The sequence below is a fragment of the Cryptomeria japonica genome, chromosome 5 (assembly GCF_030272615.1).
Source record: "Cryptomeria japonica chromosome 5, Sugi_1.0, whole genome shotgun sequence".
In the NCBI taxonomy this organism is placed as follows: domain Eukaryota; kingdom Viridiplantae; phylum Streptophyta; class Pinopsida; order Cupressales; family Cupressaceae; genus Cryptomeria; species Cryptomeria japonica.
Window position 1 is genome coordinate 480,049,479 of NC_081409.1, and position 21,745 is coordinate 480,071,223.

Below are 21,745 nucleotides of genomic sequence, written 5' to 3' on the forward strand. Positions count from 1 at the left end.
ATAAAATTAGGGCTTTCTTTAGTAAAAGTGCAATTTACTTTTACTAACCTAGAGTTGTCTCTAATTAACTATGGGTTTGATCCGGTGTCTTGGTTAACTCTTAGTCAGAAATGCATTGAAAACTACTTACATGTAATTCCCTCCAAAATATCAAGATATTAGAAAACTAAAAATTGTGTTTTTTATGAAAACTTTTGAGCATTCACATGAATAAGTGATAAAATAATTCGCCTTTTATCACTTTGTTAAAGAAATTGTACATAATAAGAGTTTTTGACACTTTAACAATTCAAAAATCATAAAGCCTTATTCAAAATGCTTGAATATTTTCCTCAAACTATGGGCTCATTTTGAAAAACTAGCTATTTTTAACTTGTAGGAAAAGATTGGTAACATTCCAACAAATTTTTGGGGTGCTTGCCTGCTAAACATAAAAGACTAGTGATCTAATCATCCATTGGTCATAGGAGTCTCAACATTATACTCCAAAAAAGCTCACACCAGACTTGAACTCTCCTGTTAGAAACATTGAACAACATCAAGGACCTATAATCTAAGCTCAAACTTGTGCATGAGCACTTAGGAAAGGGAAAGAACTGAAATAAAACATGTGCATCAATAGTTAGAGGGAAGAAATTACATCATCACTTATTGAAATGGGAAATCCTGTTCTACTATTTACAAGATGAAACATTCACCTCAATAGCAAAGCTCGAGATGAATCCCATTGATTGGTTTTGGTACCTCTTCTCCTTGAAGATTGGATTGATGGAAAGCATTGTGTGGCTTGCATTTTGTGATCATGAAAGGACCACTCCACATGGCATCAAATTTGGTATACTTTCCAGGTCTACTTTTCAACTCATCCCATTTAAGGAATAGATGTCCTTCATTGAAAACTCTTTGGACTACCTTCTTGTCAATTGTTATATTTATTTATGCTTGATGATTCTTCAAACTTTGAAGTGCTTCCCTTCTTGTCTCTTCCAACTCCATCAACTTAGCCAATTTGATTTCCATTGGCTCTTATTCTAACATTTCTAGTTCCTTAATCAGAGTTAGAGTTGGAAGATCTATTGAAATAGGTAGCCTTGCCTCTTTACCATAGACAAGAACATAAGGACAAATACCCGTAGACCTGTTACCTATTTTCGTTACTAGCTCAATTAGGTAGAGTTGTGATGTTTTACATAGCACACAAGAAGGTGAATTTTTATCCTGATGTATTGCATTCATGATTATTTGAAAAGAAACACAAAAGATTGCAATATATTTCATAGCAGAAAGTTGCATATGAAATAGAGAGAACACAAATTTTTAGAAAAAGATATATTTTATTGATTTCAAACACGTGTCTCACACAAAGGCCATGAGACTGGCTGTACCTAAATGACATAAGAAAGAAGAGCATAAACATGTATGCATGAATATAAAGGAGAACACATGATAGGAATGGAACCAGTCATTCCCTGAATGTCTGGTATGTTTGGTGTTGTCCTTTTTTATTTCTACCTTGTGCTTGTCCAAATTTGTCCTCTAGTACCTGCATAGAAACATACGATGAGTTAGAACTTTTAGTTCTAAGCAATGGATCATTACATTCATATAATGTACATTAATGCAGGCATGAAAATGCAGATCTAACATATATCAGATATTTATAATCAATTTCATGGCAGAAAGATGCAGGAGATATGAAATCAATATGCCTCAGAAGGAGAAACAAGTGCTAAGTATGAAAAGAATACATGTTTTTATCTAACTTGTTTGATTCATGTGCAGATATGGGAAAAATAAATAATGGTATGTGGGATAAAATGTGGCTCCCATGAGGGTTGAGCCTAGCATGCTGAAATATGAAAAGTTATTTAGTTCAATGACAGGGTCTCAAAGAACATAACATCTTTAAGGCATCACAAGACAATAAACAAAAAATATCCATGCACCTATAGGACAATACATATAGATCAGTGAATGGAGTCCCAAAAAGAGATCAAAGAATCAATATGAATTCCAATCATGGTGCAACAACTAGATTATTCTAATCAATGACTAAGTTACAAACAATAAGAAGATTTGCAAAATAATAAGCTGGAGTATGTGAGTGAGCCCTTATCAATGGGTGAATGCATTCTTATCAGTCATGAACATTGAATGAAAATACATGATACATTGTCAGATCAGCTCCAATTCATCCAAAAGATAATCATAGCAACCTACAGGTGAATGGAGGTGAAAATTTTGAATACTGGTTACAAAAAAAATGAAATGTTTACTTTACTTAAAGTTAGGGTTTGAAACCCTGAGAGATACCTGATAAAGGAAAAGGCTATTTGCCTTTTATTTTCTAAACTTTATTTTTCATTTTGGGAGGTGATTTTTGTTTTGTTTTGTGTTTACTCCTCCACATGTGGCATGTGTTCTTGTAAATCTTTGTTTAGGTGATATTTGTATAAATCACTGAAAATAAAAGATACTTTGAAATGCAAATGTAAGAGGATATCATAGAGTTTTAAAAGCATAAATCATAGAAAGGGTTAGTTATCTTTTAGTGCTTTTGGAGTCCTAGTTGGAATGTTGAAGTGATTTGAAAATAAGTGGAGGTAAAATTAGGTATTTTGGCCACATAATACACACTTTGAGTGCAGTTAGAGAGTTCAAGTTGATGTAGCTTCAGTCCAAGAGGATTTTGAGGGATTCAAATATGTGTTTCTTGGAGTTATATTCCCTTTTTGGGGGGATTTTCAGTTCAATTCGACCCAAGAGGTTGTTTTCAAGTTGGCTACTTCTTATGAAGTTTTGAGGGAGATTTCTTTCAGTTAATTCCTTAATTTTAGGGAAGACTTGGAGGCTGTGACAACACATTATTCTTGGAGCCAAAATTCAAAATTTGAATTGTGGCAAGCTTTTGTATAAGTGACTATTTGTCACTTTTTTCAGAGTTCTTGAGTTTTGAGATTGTGTAGCAGTAGATATTCATGCTCCTATAACTCATTTCTTATGAGTTTTTGAGATTTGTAATGCAGATACCTCCTACTGATCAATAAAGAAGTCCATTTTCCTTCTCAGATTTGTGTTGTTCAAGCATTATGTGTGAGTTCTTAGAGTGATTTTTATAGAATCCTTCTTTTCATCGTATTGCCTCAGTGTTATGATTATATGCAACATGTTATAGTGTAGGTCATTGAATGTGTTGTTATATTTAATGTTTGAAGCTATAAAAATATCAGTGTTTTCCTCCTGCAAATATATAAAGTTTAGACCTTTCATATGAATCATTTTTGCAAGCATGCATATTTGAGTTGTGAGATTACAAAGCTTCATTATCTGAGTATTTTGTGAGGTTTGTAAGAATTTGCAAGTCAGTTTCAGTCATTGGTGGATCACCTTTTTAGCTATAGTTTTATTTTATGCATATCCTTCTTCCCTTCTTAGAAATTCAATCAATTTTTTACGTGATCAAATAGGAAGCCAACCTATAATCCAAAGGTCTACTCTCATAATATGATACCCACAACCTGAGAGTAGTCTAATGTGTCATGGGATCATAGGAAATTTAAGCTTGCATCGGGTGCAAATCCTCGTGACAACAAGACCTTTTAGGAGTAATTATATTTGCCCATAAGGCTAGTTTCAACTTGCTATGCCAAGTCCTCTAATTTTCTTCTATGCTTCTTTTGACGATCCTAAATAGATTATTGTTAGTAGACTCAACTTATCCATTACCTTGAGGATAGTAATTGGACGAAGTGCTAAAAAATATATCATTCTTAACAACCCATTAAAAAAAATATTATGCCTACAAAAGCCAAAGCATTGTCCGAAATAATGGATTTAGGAGTACTAAACCATGCTACAATGTCTTCATAAAAATTTAGGATTGCACTTTCATTTGCCTCCTTCAATGCTATTTCCTCTATCCACCTAGTGAAATAATCAATGGTTGTCATTATCCACTTGTGTCCTAAACTGGAGGGTGGATTTATGGGTCCAATGAAATCAAGACCTCACTCCATGAATGGTTTCTCCACTTGAATTGGATGCATGGTAAGGCTGCAAACTTTTTTTTCCTACAAATAAAGTACATTACTTGCATTTTCTTACCCATACATATGCATCCTTGTACAAATCAAGCCATTATTAACCAACTCTCATGATCTTAAGAGTTGTTGTTCTTGGTGCAAAGTGGCCACCATCTCTCCCATCATGAAATTCTTCAAGAACTTTATCAATCTGATCAGCTTCAATTCATCTCAACCAAACTCCATAAAAGTTCCTTCTATGTAAAATTCCATCCAAAATAACATAAGGGATTTCCTAAAGTCCTAAATACCTTCATTTGCATTATTTAGGTATTGTGGACACTCACCAGTTTGAAGGTAATGCATGATATCTTGTATCCAACTTGTAGGATGGGTTGCTTCAACATCTTGGTCTTCATCATTAAGCACTAGGACACCTCTTCTTTCACTTCTTTGTTGTCTACTTCATTTTTAAGAAGTTGTTCACACAATCCCTTACCTCTTACTAGCCTGGTAACCTTGATTTCTATGTCATATTCCATGATTTTGGTGATCCAACCAACCCTCTTGTCATTCAAATCCTTACTCAAAAAGAACTCTCTAATACTTGGGTGAGCAACCATATGACTGATTTTATTATTTGGAAGTAAGTGCTTGAACTTTTCAAGGCTTCTAATGATAGCTAAAGCATTATTTTCTACAAAAGTATACCTTTTTTCATATCCTTCCAAGCCTTGATTGAAAAAGGCCATTGGCTATTCTATTCCATCTTCATTATGATGAACCAACATAGCTAAGATTGTATCAATACTTCCAAATGCATAAAATATGAAATCTTTTTTAAAATTTGGATTTACAAGAGTAGTTGCAGTTTCTATGGCTTGTTTGATCTCTTCAAAGCTTCTCTTGGCTCCTCTTGACTAGTTGAAACTTACATCCTTTTTTATCATAGTTGTTATAGGCTTCAAGAGTGATGCAATGTTAGGAATGAACCTTCTAACAAAATTTATTCTCCCTAAAAAGATTTGTAAACCTTTCTTATGAGCAGGTAGAGGTAAGGCTAAGATTGCACTTACTCTTTTAGGATCTATGGTGATACCATGTTTTACAACTATATGACCAAGTAATTTACCTTCATAGACATTGAGGATACACTTCTTGGGACTAAGTGATACACCATATTCTCTACATCTTTCAAATATTTGTCTCAAGTGGTTAAGATGATCATTTGCATTATTCTTTGAAAAATCAGTAATATCATCAAGATACACCAATACAAACTTGTTCATGAGACCCTAAAAATATACATCCATGGCTCTTTAGAAAGTTGCACCAACATTCGACAATCCTAATGGAATCTTCATGTAGGCATGTGATTCCCCATTTAGTGGTAAAATTTGTCTTGTATTGGTCTTCTTCCTTCACCAAAATCTGATTGTATCTTAAATAACCATCTAACATTGAAAACCTGTCAAAACCTGAAACAACTTGTAAGATTAATTCCATTGAGGGAAGTGAATAGTGATCCTTTAGTGAAGCTCTATTAAGGTCATTGAAATCCATACACAATTTGATATCTCCATTCTTTTTCCTCATAGGTACCAAATTACAAACCCAAGATGTATGCTTAATGGTAAATATGATGTTACCTTGGATCAACTTACTTAACTCCACTTTCATGAGGTGTTTCATCTGGGGATTCAAAGGTATTTGCCTTTGTCTCACTAGTTTTGCATTAGGTTCCAACTCAATAGTGTTTTGTACTAACTCGAGGTTAAAACCTTTCAATCTCCATATTCTGAAGAAAACACATCATTAAATTCTTAGCAAAGTAAAACAAAAGCATGTTTCTCTTCCTCAGTACATACCTTACCAAGCTTCAGGAGCTTGTCTCTGAAAATCTAAATGGGTTCATAGTGATATTCCTTCACAATCATGGTAGTCTTATCTTTCCTTACTTGATCATAAATGTTTAAAATTGACTCCAAAGTCACTAGACCCTTTGGAAATTTGTTTGACAACAACTATACAATCTAATTATCATATTGTTGTTGAAATTTGTGTTGATTCCCATCTAAAAACTCAAGTTCTTCAATCAGAAAATTAATGATTTCATCATCACTATCAAACACTTTCCAATTGGCATTATTATTAGGTAATGATGGCCTTACAACCACCTTTACATACTATTGTACCTCAACATTTTTCACCTCATTTGGGATATCAAATTGTGCACCTAAGGAAACCAACCTATCAACTACCTTATTCCGATTTCTTAGAATGGAAAGCAAGTTAAAATAATCAAATTCTTCAATAAGATCCCAAATCCTATTCTTATACAACTTGAGCAAATCAATTTTTGTCACATTGCGATTTCTCACCTAATTTTCCACCAACTCATTGTCATCAAACACCTTCAAGAAGTTGATTTTCTTCTTCCTTGCCCATTCAAGACTATTGAGAAATGATTCATACTCTATTGTTTTGTTAATACAATAGAGAGAAAACCTCATAGTTGAGTAGTATTTCTCACCATTTGGAGAAACCAACATTGCACCACCACATGCACTGACTTTTCTTCTAAAATCATCATAATACAATTGCCAAATTTCATTAGGCTATTGTTCTATTTCTATTTTTCATCTTTCACCAAGTTAGGGACAACAACATCTTACTCATGAATCATATAAATACCTATCCCTACTTCATCCATATGATTGAAAGGGTCTACCTTGTGGTTCTCAATTGCCCACTTGTCCAGAACTAGATTAGGTATGCCTTTTGAGGGTATGTTTGGATCTTGGACAATAGATAGTTTTTCGTGACCATGAATGCTGGGATTAACATTTATGGGGTTAGGAGTATAAGGTTTAATATGGTCGTTGGCCAATGGATCTAACTTTATGATCACCTTGGTGCCATACCTTGTTCTAAAAAACATATGTGACCAATCTGAAGAAAGATATCCCCAACTTTGTAGTAAAATATCTAGAAAGGCATATGAAAAAGAATGGTGGTAAGTCTATAACATATATATCTTGTGGGATTGAAAAATTTGGGCATGCATGTAAGGTAAACCAATATTTTTAATCACCCCAACAGTGTTCACTTCTATCCCATCCAACTGGACTACTCCTTTGGAGATAGGCTCATATGACAAACCAATCTTATCAACTAACTATTTGAGCATTACAAAGATACTTGCTATTGAATCGATCATGCAATTATGGACTAGGTGTTGACCAACAATCAAGCTCACACAAAATGGAGGGGGTTTAATTCCTTGGGAATCATTTGTAAGGACAACTTTGGGTTGATCTTTAGGAGGATCATATGACAATGACATCTTGACTAAGACATCTTGCAACAAATCCTTTTGTCTAGGGATATGCAAAGCATCCAACATTGATATAGTAACAATACCTTTCTTCATAGAATTGACAATTTTGAAAATAGGATCACTAACCTTTTGTTATCCTGTAAGAACAACAACATTTGATTGTGTTTGGATTGGCTATGATTGAGCTTTTGGCTGGTCCTTGCTTGATATAGCTTGAGCTATTGGCAAGATTTGAATATTTTGAGTAGGTATATGCCTTTTGTTGGCTTGTTGACTTGTATAAGCCTTATTTTTACCCTTATTATCTTGTTGTTGGCTTATATTAGGCTATTGTCCCATGTCTATAGACCTCTTTTTTGACCTTGTGTTGGCTTCTATAAGAATCTAGGTCTTATTTTTTCCTTGTGGGTGATTAACTCCATAAATTCTTTACCTTTCTAATTAATTAAGGCAACATCAGGGTTACCTTGGTCCTCATTAGCTTCATGTATTGTATCTTGAACCATAAGAGCCTAAGCTTGCATTGCACTAGAATAGGTGGCTTGATTGTGTGCTTGGTTACATGGAAAGCACCAATTACAATCTTGTGCCATATTGTTTTGCATAGGTCGAGAGGGTCTCATGTTATAATTCCTCTTTTGGTTCTGAGGATCAGCTTGATAAGGTGGCCTATTGGGCTGATATGGAGATTGATAAGGCATTACATTTTGACCTTGTTGTTTTTCAATGTTCACTAGCTTATTGCTAAAGGTTTGCGAATTCTTTTTCATCTACTGATTTGTGAGGCCCTACCCTGAACCATCCTGGCATTTTTGTTATTTTCATATTCAGACTATTATGGATGCTTTATTTTTATGCATTATGGATTTAGAACTTATATGATTCCATGATTTGGATAACATTGACATATATTGATGCTTCATTTTTATGCATTATGAATATGAAACTTTATATGTTGCTAGAATAAAATTACTTTGAGATGATGTATGCCATTATTGCATTTGTAGGACTTCATTATGATGATAGAAATAGGATGCTTATAATATGAATGGATCAATTTTGAGGATTATGATAATTGCTTATGTGGATCAATTGGGATATATGAGATATTGATTTATTACTATCAATTGTATGAGTGTTTGATGTGTATTCAAATTTATGTGTTTAATAATATATTGTGATTATTTGGAATTACTAATGTGTTAATTGAGATGCGTAGGAAAATTATCCATGTGACCATGGAAATAATATGGAGAACCAAACCTAGACCTATGTATGTTTGTTAAGCCAGGGGTTGTCTATTTGGAGAGACAACACCCTGTTTGTATCGTATCTTATTTGTGAAAGTAAATAATGCATGTGTGTTAAATTGATTTTATTAATTTGTGAAATCCAACAAGAGACAAATTCCATGTGTGATTTTTATAATGTATTTTATTATGTCACTTGACACATGTGCTGATTAGTGTCATTGATTTTGACTTGTCTCTTGGAGGGAGTTTGTTTCTACCAAAGCCATTTCAAACATTTGAGTGTGTTCCCAAATTTGCCTTGGGTAGGGAGTCTTGGGAGTGGTCAACTCAGGTTTGACCCGTAGGTTAACTTCAGTTGGGTTTCTAAGGGGTCAAATGGACTCCTAGGGTTAGTTTTAGGGCTTTTCCAAAGGTCCAAAGGGTATACCTATGGGTTAGCGGTATTTTTAAACATGTGACTACTCCCATGTGACTGTTTAGTCACCTCAAAAAGTGGTTTTTCCAAGGTGAGCTAAAATTCAACTTAGAAGGTTCCTCCTAGGATAGACAACCTTCCCTTTTGGTGTTAGACTCTCTTACCTTTTTTCTTTCCAGTTTTAGCAACATGTAAGAGGTTGGGAAGACTAACCAATGGGAACTCTCACTCTACCCAAGGGGTTGGGAAGAGTGAGAGAGGCCTTCTTAGGCAAGGATTAGGGACTTAGTGAGTTAATCACCCACTCTCCATTGTTGGAGATCATGCAAATTTTGAAGAATAGTTGTAGGATAGAATGTTATGGCCAAGTGTTGGTGAAGAGATTGTGTGGATTTGGGCTGCTCATCCCCAACTAAATCTATCAAACCTTTGGGCAGATTAAGGTTGGTTCTTACTCCCTTTTGTTTATGTTGTATATGTTTGTTTGGAGAAATGTTTGTATGGAAAAAGTTGTTTATATGTATTTTGCTTTGTAGAAGAAAATGAAATTTCTTCCCTTTGTTTCTTTTTATGCTTTCTTGTATTGGGAGTGTCCAAGGCCTTCTACTCTTGGGAGAGTAGGATGGTCTTGGGGTGGAAGAAGTATGACAGCCTTGGGTGAGAGGCTCTCCTTTATGGAGAGTGATCTCAAGGGTGTTCTTTGTGACCCTTGCTGCATAGCCTTGTGTATGCATTTGGGGGTCATAAGGGGAGAAGATATGGCTTATATGCCTTTGGGGGGAATAAGGATGTGGAAATGTATTTTTGTTGTATTTGGTTGCCATGAGGTGGCTTGAGATGTTCCTTGCTTGCAGTCTCCCCAATGGTACTTGGTCCACTTCCACCCATGGAATATCATCACAAGATGTGGTGAAGTGTAGCTTGGGTTGGGAAAGTTACTTTGTTGAGTGTTTACCCATTTTCTTGTTGTGGTTGTTTGTGTGTAACCCATCTAGTGCTTGGTTCTCCAAGCTCAAGGGTGGCTTCTAGTAAGCCTAGGCTAGGAGGTGAGCACTCCATGGTCAAGCCTTTTGTTCTATTTGCAAGTTGCTTGGGATGGGAAGGAAAAAATAAAGAAATTAGTTGCTGGTTTTTACTTGTGTTGCAGAAAAGATTAGAAAAAAAAAGATGTAATTATGTTGCAACTTTGTAAATAAAAGCCAAATGTTGTATTTATTTTCCAAAAGCAAGGAAAAGTATGTATTTTATTTTAAGTTTTCATTCAATGGAAAGGAGAAACTAGTAGGGTTTTCAAACCCATTTGTATTGTTATCTACATTGTATTCTAAATATACTTTAAAGAAATGCTTCATTCTATTAATTTACCTTTGCAAAATGAAATGTGTATTTCTTTTATCAAGTGCCTATAGTTACTAAAATGATATTTGTTGTAATCTTGTCATATTGGAAAATATAAGTTCATTTTGTTCCTTCATGCAAATTAAAAAAGTTGGTTATGGGAAAAGCAAGCATTTAGGCCTATTGAGATAGATACAAATACAATAAATGGTTAAATAGGTTTAATATGCCTTCCTCTAAATTGATTTAAATGTTTCCTAGGCTAATATAGTTGCTGTGATAATTTATTACTTTCTATCATTTAATTAATTGTAGGAAAATAAATCTAATTAGTGATACATTTCTAAAGTTAGCATCTAAGACAAAAAAAAAGAAGAAAAATCTATATAAAATGAAGCTTGCTATTAGTGTTTATTTTAAATAATAGTTTATAGAATGCTTATAACAAAAAAAATAAGACAAAATATAAAACTCACATATCAACCTATTAGAAATGAATATTTCACTTAATATCATGCTGTAAATGAAATTATTAAGTTCTTCATGTACAAAAAGATTAATTAGAAAGAAAACTTATAGTTTTGCTTTTAAGTGTGTTATTGTAAAAATTTATACCTATATATATATATTTATTAATAAAAAAAAAGAGATATATAAATATATATATATACACATGTTTATATATATATATATTTATATAAATGTTGATTTTATTTTTTTTTAAAAACCAAAAATATATATATATATATATATATATATATATATATATATATATATATATATATATATATATATATATATATATATATATATATTGCTACTATGTTTTACCCCCCCCCCCCCTCAGCCCTACGGAATTTCACATAGGTGGGGAAAGGGGAAGCGCCCCCGCACTGTGGGCGATGACCCCTAGCGGCGGCCGCAACCGCCTTTGTTGGCCACAACCCATAGTTGGGGACGCTTCGCCCCCCCCTCCCCCCTATGGGCGGCACCCTGTAGCGGCGGCCTTGGCCGCCTCTGCGGGCCGCGACCCACAGGCACGACTGCGGTCGTCCCTGCGGGGAGCTTCCGTAGGTAGCCTCCACCATCCCCCGTTCCCTGTGATAACTTGAGCGCCACCACTGTGATAAGGAGCGGCCACTGGAAATGGCCGCTACCTCCTCTCTCTTCGGCCTTGCAACAAACTCAAGGATTTCGGGCTTAGGGCAACCATGAAGTTAACACAAAAAAAAATAATAAGATAAAAAAAAAAGAATAAGTTTAGGGTTGCTTCACCCAAGTTATATATGAAACCCTAACCCAATTCAGGTTAGGGTTAGCATAGAGATTTTTAGATTCTTTTTTTAAAAGAAATAGAAAAGAAAAAGGGGGGGAATACCCATTCAAATTTTGAATAGGGCTTTCCCCATCCCTTTAACTTAATAATATGTGTTAGTGTTGTTTTAATAAAGAAATCCTAAATCCTTCATATATATATATATATATACATATATATAGATATGTATATATATATATATGTATATATATATATATATAGATATATATGTATATATATATATATATAGATATGTACTAGACATACATATATTATATATATATATAGATATGTATGTATATATATATATGTCCATATATATATATATATATATATATATATGGATGGATAATATCCATTCCTAGATTAATTAATTTACATTCATATTTTTATATGATGTCTTAAATTTTAAACTCTTTGGAGATTAACCTTTAGGGATCTATAGTGAAGTTTGTAAGTCATGATGGCCCTTTAATTTCATGTTTGTTAGGCACATTTTAATTAATGTTAATTTTTCATAATAGGTTTAATAATCTAAGTGCTAGGACTCATTAATTTATTTCCTAGCAATTAAAAGGCTTTTAGAGATTAATTATTTCTCTTGTCAATTTAATTTTCAACCTTGTTTAAATGAGTTAATTATTTATTCATTGAAGGAATAATATTAACTCCTTGGAGGAACAACATCCCGTTTTTAAAATATAAAATAGTTTTCACCAAATCGATTTAGTTTTTAGATTAGTTCAAAACTTAGTTAAGACAAGACTTGGCTTTGCGTTATTTAGTATATTTAGTTTTATTAGGATTTAAAAAAAAAATTTATTTCGTTTGTGGCCAAAAGTTTGGGCATGACATTTTGTTATCAGAGCAAGGTTTCCAACACTAGGAACCTTTCTCCTTTACATTTCGCTTTAATTATTTAATTAATTAAATTATAATTATTTTTATTATATTTATTTTTTAAATTAGTTAAATTTTTCTCCAAATTGTTTATTTATTTCATTTTATTTTATTTTTCTTATAAGGATGCCTCCAACTATGCGACAAGCTTGCAAATGTGGTAGATGCCCTAGGCGTGAATGCATGGCATGCAAAGAGGTCGATAGGGAGGAATTGGTTCCGGAAGGGAACCCAGAGGCTCCTCCCGAATGACCGGTTGACCCCAACCGAGACATCTTGTTAACTCTACAGAACTTGATTGGCATAGTCCAGGATAGGCTTCCGACAGTGGATCATCATGTTGAAAACCAGAACTCAGGGAGCCATAGAACAGTAGAACGGGAGCAAAGTAGGAGTCCACCTCCTAATCCCATAGAGAGTCAGGCAGGGCATGAGCCCGAGTCCATTCACCTACCAGCACCATCTCCAGTAGTAGCACTAGTGTATTATGAGAGGGCACGTCAGGATCCAAGGGATCTAATCAGAGAGGTTATGCACCTACAACCACCATCTTTTGGGGGATCTACTGACGGGGTAGAGGCAAAGGCATGGCTTTTGAGCCTGGATAGGTGCTTTGCATTGCGCTCCTACGAGAGAAATCTAAAGGCACGTGTAGCAGTCCACCTATTGAGAGGAACAGCCTCCACATGGTGGAGACAAGAGGAATATAAGTGTGGCTTAGTGGCAGATACTCTCACATGGGAGATTTTCATAGAGAGATTCAGGGAGAGGTACTTATCAGAGCACTATAGACAGCGTAGGGTGGATGAGTTCCATGACCTCTAGCAGAAGGGTCTTTCAGTGACCTAGTATGAGAGCAAGTTTTTCGAGCTCTTACCATACGTGGACTACCTGAAAGATGAGAAGCTTCTCGTCAACTGATTTATCAGAGGGCTGAATGTCGGCATAGCAGGACTGGTGAGGATGGCCACTCCAGGGAGCCTTCAGGTTGCCATGGAGAAGGCTTTGATAGCAGAGGAGATTCAGGTCAGACCTCAGGACTCAAGGGATCGGTCCTAGAACCGTAACCCTACACCCCAGACTTATGAGTTTCAGAAACCCCATTGGAAGGGTAACAATAGACACACATCAGGGTTCTCCTAACCCCCTCCTCCGCAGCAATCATAGCAGAACTAGAGGCAAAGGCCTTCATAGAGTTAGCAGGGTGTAAAGCCCAAGCAGTGGCAGTCACAAGGTCAAAGGTGAGATCAGCGATCTCAGGCTCCTTACACACCTCTGACAAGGACTCAGCAGTCCTCTAGGGGTGGGTACAGTGGTTCTAGCAGAGCAGGGGGATAGTCTTTCTCCAGACCACAAGGCGTGCAGTTTCAGGCACATGGCACTTGCTTCAAATGTCGAGCCATTAGACACATGGCGAGAGAGTGTCCTCAGGGTTAGATGGCAGGTAGTCAGAGGATGGCAGCATTAGAGCTGATAGTTGGGGATATGGGAAAGTCCCATAGGGTCTTCGCAGCAGTTGACAACCACCAGGTAGAGCATCAGGCCACGGTTATTGAGGTTGCAAGTATGATCAGAGGTAGCAGTGTATCTATATTATTTGATTCAGGAGCTACTGACTCTTTTATATCTCCATTGGTTGTGGAGCATTGTGGACTAGTGGCAATTAGACAAGAGGTCAGTTGGGAAGTGGAGTTAGCTTCAGGGGCTAGAGTGTCAGTGGAAATAGAGGTTAGGGGATGTCAGCTTCAGATTGGCAATACCACCACCTTAGTAGACCTTAGAGTTACACCACTCGGATCATATGGCATCGTACTTGGCATGGATTGGATTTATGCCCACAGAGCCAAGATGAATTGTCACTTGAAGAAGATCGAGTGTGAGGATGATCATGGTTCTCCCATAGTAATCACTAGGATTCAGAGACCCATGTCTCTTCGTATGATATCTGCAATGCAGTTTAAGCGAAGCATGTGAAAGGGATGCCGATTATTTGCCATCACCATTAGTGATAGAGAAGAGGAAGATGAAAAGGAACCATCTATTGATGACCATCCTATCCTTAAGGGATTTTTAGACGTATTTCCTTTAGAGTTACCTGGTATGCTGCCCTGTAGAGAGATTCATTTTCATATAGAGCTTGTTCTAGGAGCCGAGCTAGTTTCAAGAGCACCGTATAGGATGACCACAAATGAGCTTAATGAGATCAAGATGTAGCTTGAGGAACTCCTAGAGAAAGGCCACATTCATCCTAGTGTATCCCCTTGGGGTGCACCAGTCATCTTCATGAAGAAGAAGGATGGATCTCTCCGATTATGCATGGATTACCGTCAATTGAACAAAGTAACCATCAAGAACTGATATCCTTTGCCCAGGATCGACGATTTATTTGACCAACTTCAGGGTGCCAAAGTATTTTCCAAAATTGATCTGAAGTCAGGGTACCATCAGTTGAGGATAGTGGATAGCGATATCCACAAGACCGCATTTCGCACTAGATATGGCCACTATGAGTTCACCATGGTTCCATTTGGTCTTATGAATGCCCCAACCGTTTTCATGAGTCTCATGAATGGAGTATTTTCCACATTCCTTGATCATTTTGTGATTGTGTTTCTTGACGACATATTGATATATTCATGGAATGAGGAGCATGAGGAGCACCTGAGATAGGTTTTGTAGTGTTTGAGGGATAATCAGTTGTATGGTAATTTGTCGAAGTGTGCTTTCTTTAGAATAGAGGTCAAGTACCTTGGTCATGTTATATCTGGTAATGGGATCTTAGTTGACCCATCAAAGATCAGAGCCATTATGGATTGGCCAGCACCAACTAGTGTGACAGAGGTCAGGAGCTTCATGGACTTAGCAGGTTATTATTGACGTTTTGTTGAGGGATTCTCTAGAGTCACTCATCCTATTACTTCTCTTCAGTGTAAAGGGAAGAAATTTGAGTGGATGGAGAAGTGCGAGAAGGCCTTTTAGGAACTTAAGAAGGCACTTACTAGCGCACCTATCCTTGTAGTGCCAGATCCCTCAACTAACTTCATGGTTTGCACAGATGCTTCCCTAGAGGGTTTAGGAGCAGTCCTTATGCAGGATGGCAGAGCTATACCTTTTGAGTCTAGGAAACTTAAGACTCATGAGCTTAATTACCCTACTCATGACCTTGATCTTGTAGCAGTAGTGCATGCACTTGTGAGGTGGAGACATTTCATTTTGGGTCATCATTTTGAGTTACACTCAAACCATCAGAGCCTTCAGTACATATTCACTCAGCCAAATCTTAATGCATGTCAGAGGAGATGGATGGAATTCTTGTGCGAGTATGATTTTGATGTTCACTACATCAAAGGGAAAGAAAACATAGTTGCAGATGCTTTGAGTTGGAGACATCACAAGGTATACACCATATCTATGAGCGCAGATTTGAGAGATCAGATAATGCAGCAGTTGCTAGAGGATGGATGGTATTTAGAGGTTTGCCAGGCTATACGATCTCAGGAAACTTTAGAAGGGAAATATGTGGATTATTCCTTAGAGTCTGATGGATTATTACACCATAGAGGGTGCATCTATGTACCTTCTTCTGGGGGATTACGGGAGTTCATTATCACAGAGGCTCATAGAGCTCCTTATGCGGCACATCCCAGAGTTAAGAAGATGCATGCAGACATGAGGCAGTTATATCATTGGCCAGGAATGTGGCAGCTTATTGCTGAGTTAGTAGCCCGATGCCTTGAGTGTCAAAGAGTCAAGGTAGAGCACCACCATCTAGGTGGGTTGCTCCAATCTCATGCTATACTAGAGTGGAAGTGGGATACTATATCCATGGATTTCATCATTGGTCTCCCTATGGCATCTCATCGCCATGACGCCATCTTGGTAATAGTTAACAAGTTGACCAAAGTGGCCCACTTTTCACCAGTTCGTACCACCTTCACAGCACCAGCAGTAGCACAGGTGTTCTTGTGAGACATTGTCAGACTTCATGGCGTTCCATGCAAGATCATTTCCAATAGGGATTCCCTCTTCACTTCTTCCTTTTGGAAGGCATTACAGGCAGCTATGGGTACCAAGCTCAACTTCAGTACAGCCTATCATTCGGAAACAGATGGTCAGACAGAGAGGGTTAATCAGGTGTTAGAGGATATGCTTTGCATGTACATCATGGATCACCAGACCATATGGGAAGAGTACCTTCCCTTAGTGGAGTTTGCCTATAACAATGGGCATCACACATCTTTGGGAATGCCATCCTATCAGGCATTATATGCAGACCTTGTAGGACACTATTGAGTTGGGACCGCATAGAGGACATAGTTGCTATTGGTCCTGAGATAGTTCGGGATATGGAGTAGTAGGTGGATTTGATTAGGCAGAATCTTAGAGAGGCACAGGATAGACAAAAGAAGTATGCAGATGTGAAGAGGATAGATCATAGCTACTTCGTTGGAGATAGAGTCTTCTTGAGAGTGTGACCGCATAAGAGTCCAATCCATTATGGAAAGGGTTCTAAGCTCGCACCTCAATTTGTAGGACCATTTGAGATCGTTGAGAGGATAGAATTAGTTGCTTATCATTTAGCATTGCCACCTAGCCTGTCGCTCATCCGCGATGTGTTTCATGTTTCAGTTTTGAGGAAATATATATATGATGAGTCTCATATTCTAGATTGGGATGCCTTGCAGGTGGAGTCAGACGGGAAGCTAGCTTTAGAGCCCATTCACATTTTGGCACACCAGACACTGGCCCTTCAAGGTTGAGAGATGGACCAGGTTAGGGTCCAGTGGGATTGCTATGATGAGGTTACAACTTCATGGGAGGATGCAGCACGTATGAGATCATAGTACCCCCACCTTTTTGATGAACTCTAGGAGGAAGTTCATGCCTAGAGGGGGAGGGTGTGAGGCCCTACCCCGACTCATCCTGGCATTTCTGTTATTTTCATATTGAGACTATTATGGATGCTTTATTTTTATGCATTATGGATTTAGAACTTATATGATTCCATGATTTGGATAACATTGACGTATATTGATGCTTCATTTTTATGCATTATGAATATGAAACTTTATATGTTGCTAGAATAGAATTACTTTGAGATGATGTATGTCATTCTTGGATTTTTAGAACTTCATTATGATGATAGAAATAGGATGCTTCTAATATGAATGGATCAATTTTGAGGATTATGATAATTGCTTATGTGGATCAATTGGGATATATGAGATATTGATTTATTACTGTCAATTGTATGAGTGATTGATGTGTATTCAAATTTATGTGTTTAATAATATATTTTGATTATTTAGAATTACTAATGTGTTAATTGAGATGCGCAGGAAAATTATCCATGTGACCATGGAAATAATATGGAGAACCAAACCTAGACCTATGTACGTTTGTTAAGCTAGGGGTTGTCTATTTGGAGAGACAACACCCCATTTGTATCATATTTTATTTGTGAAAGTAAATAATGCATGTGTGTTAAATTGATTTTATTAATTTGTGAAATCCAACAAGAGACAAATTCCATGTGTGATTTTTATAATGTATTTTATTGTGTCACTCGACACATGTGCTGATTAGTGTCATTGATTTTGAATTATCTCTTGGAGGGAGTTTGTTTCTACCAAAGCCATTTCAAACATTTGAGTGTGGTCCCAAATTTGCCTTGGGTAGGGACTCTTGGGAGTGGTCAACTCAGGTTTGACCCATAGGTTAAATTCAGTTGGGTTTCTAAGGGGTCAAATGGACTCCTAGGGTTAGTTTTAGGGCTTATCCAAAGGTCCAAAGGGTATACCTATGCGTTAGGGGTATTTTTAAATATATGACTACTCCCATGTGACTGTTTAGTCACCTCAAAAAGTGGTTTTTCCAAGGTGAGCGAAAATTCAACTTAGAAGGTTCCTCCTAGGATAGACAACCTTCCCTTTTGGTGTCAGACTCTCTTCCCCATCCTCTCTTACCTTTTTTCTTTCCAGTTTTAGCAACATGTAAGAGGTTGGGAAGACCAACCAATGGGAACTCTCACTCTACCCAAGGGGTTGGGAAGAGTGAGAGAGGCCTTCTTAGGCAAGGATTAGGGACTTAGTGAGTTAATCACCCACTCTCCATTGTTGGAGATCATGCAAATTTTGAAGAATAGTTGTAGGATAGAATTTTTTGGCCAAGTGTTGGTGAAGAGATTGTGTGGATTTGGGCTGCTCATCCCCAACTAAATCTATCAAACCTTTGGGCAGATTAAGGTTGGTTCTTACTCCCTTTTGTTTATGTTGTATATGTTTGTTTGGAGAAATGATTGTATGGAAAAAGTTGTTTATATGTATTTTGCTTTGTAGAAGAAAATGAAATTTCTTCCCTTTGTTTCTTTTTATTCTTTCTTGTATTGGGAGTGTCCAAGGCCTTCTACTCTTGGGAGAGTAGGATGGTCTTGGGGTGGAAGAAGTATGACAACCTTGGGTGAGAGGCTCTCCTTTATGGAGAGTGATCTCAAGGGTGTTCTTTGTGACCCTTGCTGCATAGCCTTGTGTATGCATTTGGGGGTCATAAGGGGAGAAGATATGGATTATATGCCTTTGGGGGGAATAAGGATGTGGAAATGTATTTTTGTTGTATTTGGTTGCCATGAGGTGGCTTGAGATGTTCCTTGCTTGCAGTCTCCTCAATGGTACTTGGTCCACTTCCACTTATGGAATATCATCGCAAGATGTGGTGAAGTGTAGCTTGGGTTGGGAAAGTTACTTTGTTGAGTGTTTACCCCTTTGCTTGTTGTGGTTGTTTGTGTGTAACCCATCTAGTGCTTGGTTCTCCAAGCTCGGGGGTGGCTTCTAGTAAGCCTAGGCTGGGAGGTGAGCACTCCATGGTCAAGCCTTTTGTTCTATTTGCAGGTTGCTTGGGATGGGAAGGAAAAAAGAAAGAAATTAGTTGCTGGTTTTTACTTGTGTTGCAGAAAAGATTAGAAAAAAAAAGATGTAATTATGTTGCAGCTTTGTAAAGAAAAGCCAAATGTTGTATTTATTTTCCAAAAGCAAGGAAAAGTATGTATTTTATTTTAAGTTCTCATTCAATGGAAAGGAGAAACTAGTAGGGTTTTCAAACCCATTTGTATTTTTATCTACATTGTATTCTAAATATACTGTAAAGAAATGCTTCATTCTATTAATTTACCTTTGCAAAATGAAATGTGTATTGCTTTTATCAAGTCCCTATAGTTACTAAAATGATATTTGTTGTAATCTTGTCATATTGGAAAACATATGTTCATTTTATTCCTTCATGCAAATTGAAAAAGTTGGTTATGGGAAAAGAAAGCATTTAGGCCTATTGAGATAGATACAAATACAATAAATGGTTAAATAGGTTTAATATGCCTTCCTCTAAATTGATTTAAATGTTTCCTAGGCTAATATAGTTGCTGTGATAATTTATTACTTTTTGTCATTTAATTAATTGCAGGAAAATAAATCTAATTAGTGATACATTTCTAAAGTTAGCATCTAAGACAAAAAAAAGGAAGAAAAAAAAATATATAATGGAGCTTGTTGTTAGTGTTTATTTTAAATAATAGTTTACAGAATGCTTATAACAAAAAAAATAAGGCAGAATATAAAACTCACATATCAGCCTATTAGAAATGAATATTTCACTTAATATCATGCTATAAATGAAATTATTAAATTCTGCATATACAAAAAGATTAATTAGAAAGAAAATGAAAACTTATAGTTTTGCTTTTAAGTGTGTTATTGTATATATATATATATATATATATATATATATATATATATATATATATATATATATATATATATATATATATATATATATATATATATATATATATATATATATATATATATATATGTTGATTTTTTTTTTTTTTTAAAACAAAATATATATATATATATTTTGCTACTGTGTTTTACACCCCCCTCAGCCCTGTGGAATTTCACATAGGTGGGGAAAGGGGAAGCGCCCCCGCACTGTGGGCGGCGATCCCCAGCAGCGGCCGTAGCCACCTCTGTGGGCCGCAACCCACAGTCGGGGAGGCTTCAGCCCCCCCTTGTGGGCGGCACCCTACAGCAGCGACGCAGCCTGGTCTGTGGGCCGTGTATTGCAGAGGCGGCCTTGGCCGCCTTTGCGGGCCGTGACCCGTAGGCATGGCTACGGCCGTCCCTATAGGGAGCTCCCGTAGGTAGCCTCTGCCATCCTCCGTTCCCTGTGATAACTTGAGCGCCGCCACTGTGATAAGGAGCGGTTGCCGAAAATGGCCGCCGCCTCCTCTCTCTTCGGCCCTGCAACAAACTCAAGGATTTCGGCATTAGGGCAACCATGAAGTTGACACAAAATAAAATAATAAGATAAAAAAAAAAGAATAAGTTTAGGGTTGCTTCACCCAAGTTATATATGCAACCCTAACCCAATTTGGGTTAGGGTTAGCATAGAGATTTTTAGATTCCTTTTTAAAAAGAAATAGAAAAGAAAAATGGGGGGAATACCCATTCAAATTTTGAATAGGGCTTTCACCATCCCTTTAACTTAATAATATGTGTTAGCGTTGTTTTAATAAAGAAACCCTAAATCCTTCATATATATATATATATATATATATATACTAGACATACATTTATCTATAGGTATATATATATGGACGGATAATATCCATTCCTAGATTAATTAATTTACATTCATATTTTTATATGATGCCTTAAATTTTAAACTCTTTGGAGATTAACCTTTAGGGATCTATAGTGAAGTTTGTAAGTCATGATGGCCCTTTAATTTCTAGTTTGTTAGGCACATTTTAATTAATGTTAATTTTGCATAATAGGTTTAATAATCTAAATGTTAGGACTCATTAATTTATTTCCTAGCAATTAAAAGGCTTTTAGAGATTAATTATTTCTCTTGTCAATTTAATTTTGAACCTTGTTTAAATGAGTTAATTATTTATTCATTGAAGGAATAATATTAACTCCTTGGAGGAACAACATCCCGTTTTTTAAATATAAAATAGTTTTCACCAAATCGATTTAGTTTTTAGATTAGTTCAAAACTTAGTTAAGACAAGACTTGTTTTTGCATTATTTAGCATATTTAGTTTTATTAGGATAAGTTTAAAATAAAAAAATTATTCCGTTTGTGCCCAAAAGTTTGGGCATG